Here is a 7,284-nt window from a genome sequence, read left to right as displayed (position 1 = left end):
TAGGGAAAGCCTTAATAGCTATAAGACTTATAAAGCCTTATAACTTATAGTTATAAAAGGCTTATTATAATACCTTTAAAAGGTAATACCTTAAAAGCTTAGTACTAGTTAGCTTATAATAATCCTAGAAGTAAGGAGATAGTAGTAAATAGAAAGCTTATTAGCCTTTAAAGAGTAATACCCTAAAGGCTAGTATTAATAAAGGTATTAATAAAAAGCTAGTTAGCCTTTAATAGGTAATACCTTAAAGGCTAGTACTAATAAAAGTATTAATAAAGAGCTAGCTAGCCTTTAATAGGTAATACCTTAAAGGCTAATATTAATAATACTAATAAAGAGCCTACTATAATACCTATAAAGGGTAATACCTTAAAGGTATAGAACTAATTAACTATAATACTTATAAAGTAGCTTTAGTAGATAATATCTTAAAGACTAAAGGCCTTAGAAGTATAATACTTCTAGAATAGACTTCTAGAAAATTATAACTTAGAAGGTATTTAGTATAGTTTTAAGTAATATCTATACTTATAAAAGGCTAGCTTTAGTAATAGTTTAGTTATAATATTAATAGTATTCTTAATACTTAGAATTTAACTAAAGCTTAATTAATATAATATATTCTTATTATATAACTAGTAGTATTAAATATTTATATACTTTATATAAGGGTATTTTTAGATACTAGAAGCTTAGGTAATAATATTAGAGTTATTAGTCTAGATAGTAGTCTTAGTATAAGTAGGCTTTTCTTTAAGGGTTTTTATAATAATATAGTAAAACTACTAAATCTAGATAGCTTCTTAGGCTATATTATATTAGGAGATATACTCTATTTTAGTAGTTAAGTATATAATAATATTCTATAGCTTTAAGTACTAGGATATAATACTACTCCTTAAGGTAATAATAAAGCTATTAATAAATTTATATATTTATTAGTAACTAATATAATTAGTATTATAATAGATTTAAGGTCTTTTATTAAGTCTTATAAAAATAAGTTTATAGTTAGTAATACCTTTAATATATTATAAAAGCTATTTTAGGCTAGTAATATATTTTATTAGTAAGGTAGTTATAAATCTATAGTAATAACTAATAGTAAAGTAAATATTAAGCTTAAAGTAGTTAAAAAGATAAATTAAGCCTTTATAGGTCTTAGTATATTAGCTATTCTTAATAGTTAGCTATTATTTAATACTTTTAGTAATAAAACTTATTAGTAGGTTATAAGGTTTATAGTTAAGAAGGCTAGTTTTTTTTAAAAAGGCTTTAGTATATCTACTTTAAAAGAGTATAAAGGTTCTTATATATTAATCCTAATAGATATTAATACTAAGATAATAACTAATAAGGCCTATATTTATTATCTTATAAGTATCTAATAAGGCTTTCTTAATCTTTATAATAATAACCTTATTCTTACTAATAATAAGAAGATTATTAATATAAACTATAATAATTAGGCTATCTTTATAGATAAATAAGGAATAATTAAGCTATATAGGCTTAAAGCTAAGATTTTAAAGTATTTTATAAAGGGTTATATACTAGATCTATAAGGCTTACTTTAGCCTATATAGGGACTTTAGTAGCTTCTATACTTTCTTAAGGTATTCTTCTTAATATTCTTTAGGTATTTTAATATAAACTTTAATATCTATAAGACTATAAAGAAAGGTAGTCTTAATATCTATTTACTTAACTTTAAAGTTTAAGGTAGCTATAATTACTAATAATAGGTATAATATTAAAATTTTTAATATACTTATAAATATTTTATAGTAATTAAGTCCTTTATATTAATTAAAACCTTTTACTATATACTAGGATTTCTAGTAAATAACCTTATTATTAGTACTTTTTTTAAGTTTATATATTTACTTACTTAAAAAGATAGTCTTATTTTTAAGCCTATTAATTATAATTATAATATAATTCTTTATTAAAGAGTTATACTTATTTACTATTAAGCCTTTTTATTTTTATAAGTTAAAGTAAAGAATAACCTATTTATATATTATAGGTTTTTTATTATAAATAAGGTTATTAAATATAATAAGGTTTATTATATTATTAAGATTAGAGTAAAGTATATATTAGTAGTTTTAAGATATTAAGATTAATCTAATTAGAATTTTAATTTATATTATAAGTCTTTCTTCTTACTTAATAGTACTACTTAAAGCTAAGAATAAAGGTATTTTAAAGAGGTTAAATAGTATCTTATTAATACTAATAATAAAGATAAGATATAAGGTTAATTAAATATCTAATAATATTAGTTTAAATTTATTATTATTTAGTATATATAAATAGCTAATAAAGTTATTATTATTAGCTAGGTTATAAATATTATTATCTTTATTAGTAATTCTTAATACTATTAATATAGAGGATATAAAGGGTATTATTTACTTAGGCCTTATAGTTAAGGTAGTAAGTATACTATAGTACTTTACTATAAAGCTCTTACTAATAGGTAAGTTATAAGTAATTAAAGTAATTTCTATATATTCTTATCTCCTACTAATTACCTATTAACCTAAAGAGTAGTATATAGTTTTACTTTTATAGCCTAAGGTAAGGTTATTCTACTAAAGAAGGTTATATTTTAAATCTTTAAATAGCTAATTAGGCTATTCTTAGAAGATAATATTATTAATAACTATTAGTTTATTAAGTCTATTAATATTTAAAATAATATAGTTAGTTTAGCCTTTATATTTAATTAAGATATATAGAATAGTTTTAAAAACTATTCTTAGAATATAATAAGAGGTCTTTTACTACTTATAATTACTTATAATTTATAAATAACTAAGGTTAGGTTTATCTCTAAACTATAATTTATAAGGAGTTATTAGTTTATTATTCCTTATTATAAGAGTATACTATTAAAGAGTAGTATAGGCTTATACTATAACTAGTTAGAATTTAATTAGTACTTTTAATTAATATATAATAAAAAAAAGCTTATTTTATAATATCTTATTCTTAACCTTAATAATATTATTCTATTAATATTAATTAGTAATAGAATACTATAGGTATATACCTAAGGAAATATAAGAGTTCTTAAACTAGGTTATAATATTCTTCTCCTCCTAATCTAGTTAAATAAAGTAGTATTTATATTCTAGATATTCCTATATCTTTAAGAAATTTAGTATTATATTAGGTAGCTAAGATTTCTTTTTAATAAGGAATAGCTAGTATATTCTAATATAATTATTAATAATAATAACCTAATATTAATCCTTCTTTTAAGAGATAGGTAAAATATTAATAATATTAGTATAAAGGCTTTTAAAAGAATATATTCCCTTTTAAAATAGATAAATATAAAGGCTTTCTTTTTATCTCCTTATAAGATAGCTAATATAATATTTATATTAACTAATAGACTTTATATTAATAAAGATAAAGATAAGTTTAATAATATTCTATTTCTTTAAATATTTAAGTTAATTATATTATAGCTTATACCTTAGGTTATTTATTATATAGGCTAATATACTAATACTTAAAGTAATATAGTTAACTATATAGACTCTAGTAGTCTATTAGGTAGTAAGAATAACTCCTTAATCCTTTATTATAACTACTCTTTCTTTATTAAAGATTACTATAGTATTTTTTATTACTAAGTAGCTAATAAAGAGTAGGCTTATTAAGACACCTTTTTATAGAATACTATTATATAATTTTAAGGTAGTCTTAAGGCTCTTTATAGTAATAATAGCTATTTTATAAATAATAGGTTTTAAGATAGTATTAATAAGATTTTAAATACTAAGGCTTAAATAGGAGGATAGGTTCTTTATAAGTTCTTTATAGTTTAAGATATAGCTAGATATATTAAAATTAAATAGTATTAGTTTTTAATATAATAATATAAAAAGACTAAAATTTTATCTAGATTTAATACCTATAAAAATACTATCTACTTTAAGTTAATTAAAGTATTATAGGCTTTAAAAAATAATAAAAGTAAGTTAAGTTAGCTTAAAGTCTATAAAGGGACTTATATACTATCTAAAGCTAACTTTCTTATATTTATATTTATTATTATATTTCTTAGTTAAGTATTAATACTTTTTATTTTATTAAAATAAAGAGGGTAGGTTTATTAGATAGAGTTTAAGGTATAGCTTTTAATATTACTTATTAAAATAACCTAGAAGCTTATAAAAGGAATAAAAGTACCTAGTAATATTAGGTTTTATTATACTATAAAGGGGATACCCTCTAGTAGTTATTATAATAACTAAAGTAGTTTACTATTTAGACTTTTTATTATTCTATTATTTAAGCTTAATAAGGTTAGTTATAACTATAATTACCTATATAAATATAGTTATAAAAGCTATAATAGTATTATTAATTTACTTTAGAATAAGATAAGAGGCTATCTTAGTAGTATAGGAGTTAAACTCTTTATTAAGACTATTAATAAAAAGATATATTATTAAAGCCTTAAAGACTTTAAAGTCTTTATTAAGAGATTACTACTTAGCCTAAGTATTAATAAGTATTATAATAAGTTTTTTAATAAATCTATATTAAATAAGGGTTAGTATTAAGAAATAATTAACTATAGTTTAAAAAATAGTAATACCTTTTAGTTTAAAGTACTTTTTAAAGGCTATAATTATATTTAATACTATAACCTTATCTTTAGTAAGGTTATAAGTATATTCTTTAAAGCTTATATTAATAAAAGTAATAGTATAGACCTAGTTCTATATCTATTCCTAGATAAGATCCTTTATAGTTTTATTACTATAAGCCTTAGTTAGGATAGAGTTATTTCCTTAGCTTTTTAATAGTAATCTACTAAGATTATTAAGTCTTAGTATATTAATTATCTTTAGCTTTTATTTAACCTAGTTACTTTTAGATTTAAGCTTTAGAATATTTAATACTTTCTTTAGTATTAAGAATATAGTATTAAATAATAAAGTAAATAATAAGGCTATAAAAAGATCTTAGCTTATATATAAAAGTTAAGTTACTAATAGTACTACCTACTAAAGGAGTAGAATTTTAAGATAATAAAGAGGATAATAGGCTAAGTATATAGTCTCTCTTTTTAAACTAAGTATTTTATATTTATTTAAAGGTAAGAAGTATTTAAGTAAGTAATAAGGAATTCTTCTTACTAAGTAAATAGTTACTATATACCTTTTATAGTAGTTAGGATTATAGATTATAGTAAGTAATTTAGTAGGTATATTTAAGATTATAGATTATAATAAGTAATTTAATAAGTATATTTATTTAAAGGCTATAATTATATTAAGTAAATTTATATTATAATATATATAAAATAAGTATATAAAGTCTATATATAAATTACTAGGTAAGGTATAATAGTAGAATTTCTTTTTCTTTATATAGAATTTTTATAGTAAATAGACTTATTAAATATATTCTAGATTAGCTAGAGTTTAAGGTCTTTCCTCTTCCTATATATAAGGAGTTATAAATTTCTTAAGTTTTATAGTAAATATTAGCTTATATAAATAGTAGGTAAATTTAGTAAGAAATTAATACTTTCCTTTATTTTATTAGTAGCTTTTATAATATAAGTACTACTAGGCTTATAACCTATTAAGTCTAATAGGGTATATATAGGGTAAGAGGTAAAGTTATTATATTATATAACTTCTATCTAGTTATATAGTATAGGTAAGTGCTAGATATACTAGGTAATAGGAGATTGTTCTTCTGGCTTTAGAGCTGCCTATTATCAATTATAATTACCCTTATTCTAGGTATAGCTATCTAGGTAGCTAGTATTTACTAGCCTTACTTTTATTTTACTTATAGCTAGTTATATTATATTTAGCTTTCTAGTATTATTAGTTATTACCTAGGTATAGTAAATTGTTTTCTTATTATTACTAGGTAAGGTATATTATATATATACTATATTATTAATATATCTAAAGTAAGGGGTATTTCCTAGCCTAGTTAGCCTTCTCTTCTATAGATAAATCCCCTACTCTTTTCCTTAACCTACTTTATTCTTCTACTTCTTATAACTTTTAATTAACTCTATACTCTTAAAATACTCCTTTTTAAACTATAAATAATTTTATAATAATATATAAATATAATAATAATAACCTATAATATTAGCTATTATTATTATACTACCCCTATTATTATTACCTAGTAATAATAAAAGCCTAGAGGAGTATAAGAAAGGTTATTAAATAATTTATAGCTATACCTTATAGGGTAATTCTAATAATAAAGAGTACTAGTCTAATAATAAGCTAGACTTCCTATATATTATATATCTCTTATACTTATACTAAATAATAGTACTAAATTATATTATAAATACTAATAGTAAATATACTACTTATACTATAAGCTACTAATCCTATATTTAGGAGCCTATCTTATTTATAAATAGTCTTAACCTATACTAGTATATATATACTTTAATAATACTTATTAATAATAATAAGGCTATTATAATACTAGTAATTAATACTATATATACTAAGGGGTATAAATATATAGTTCTAATAGCTATATAGGTATATACCTAGGATTATTTTATTAGTACTCTAGCTAATACCTATATAAACCTAACTAATACCTTACCCCTACCTAGTACCCTAAGTATTATACTAGTTATTACTCTAGTTACTAATACTATAATAATAATAGTACCCTAAGGCTATTATACTAGTAGTAGCTTTAATAGCCTTACCTATATAATATTAGGTTAGATTAACTAAAACTTTATTATACTTATAATAAGTATATATACTTTCTTTTTAGTTTACTACTTATATCTTAATAAGGAATAATATAGGCCTAGGCTATATACTAGAAGGCTATTAATAATATTATTCTAATAATATTATAATACCTAGCTATTTTTTTAATACCTAGTTACTAAACTATTAAGTATTATAACTTAGATTATAGCTACTCTTTATACTACTAGTCTAGTAGCTATTATTACTACTATTATAATAACTTATACTATTCTTATTTATACTATTATTACTTTTACTCCTATTTATACTTATATTACTATTATTCCCCCTTCTATTATTACTCTCCCTTACTTAATAATTACTTAATATTACCTATCTAGGTACGCCCCCCTCTTTCTTTACTACTACCTTATAACCTAGCTAGTAATACTATTACCCCTATCTTCTCTAATCTAGTAGTTATTATTAAAGATATTAATAATAATAATAAAGAGCTTTTAGACTTTATATTATAAGTATAGGTATATTATATTAT

This window comes from Cordyceps militaris (genome assembly GCF_000225605.1).
Source record: "Cordyceps militaris CM01 unplaced genomic scaffold CCM_S00001, whole genome shotgun sequence".
NCBI lineage: Eukaryota > Fungi > Ascomycota > Sordariomycetes > Hypocreales > Cordycipitaceae > Cordyceps > Cordyceps militaris.
Note: the sequence above shows the minus strand (reverse complement) of the source record.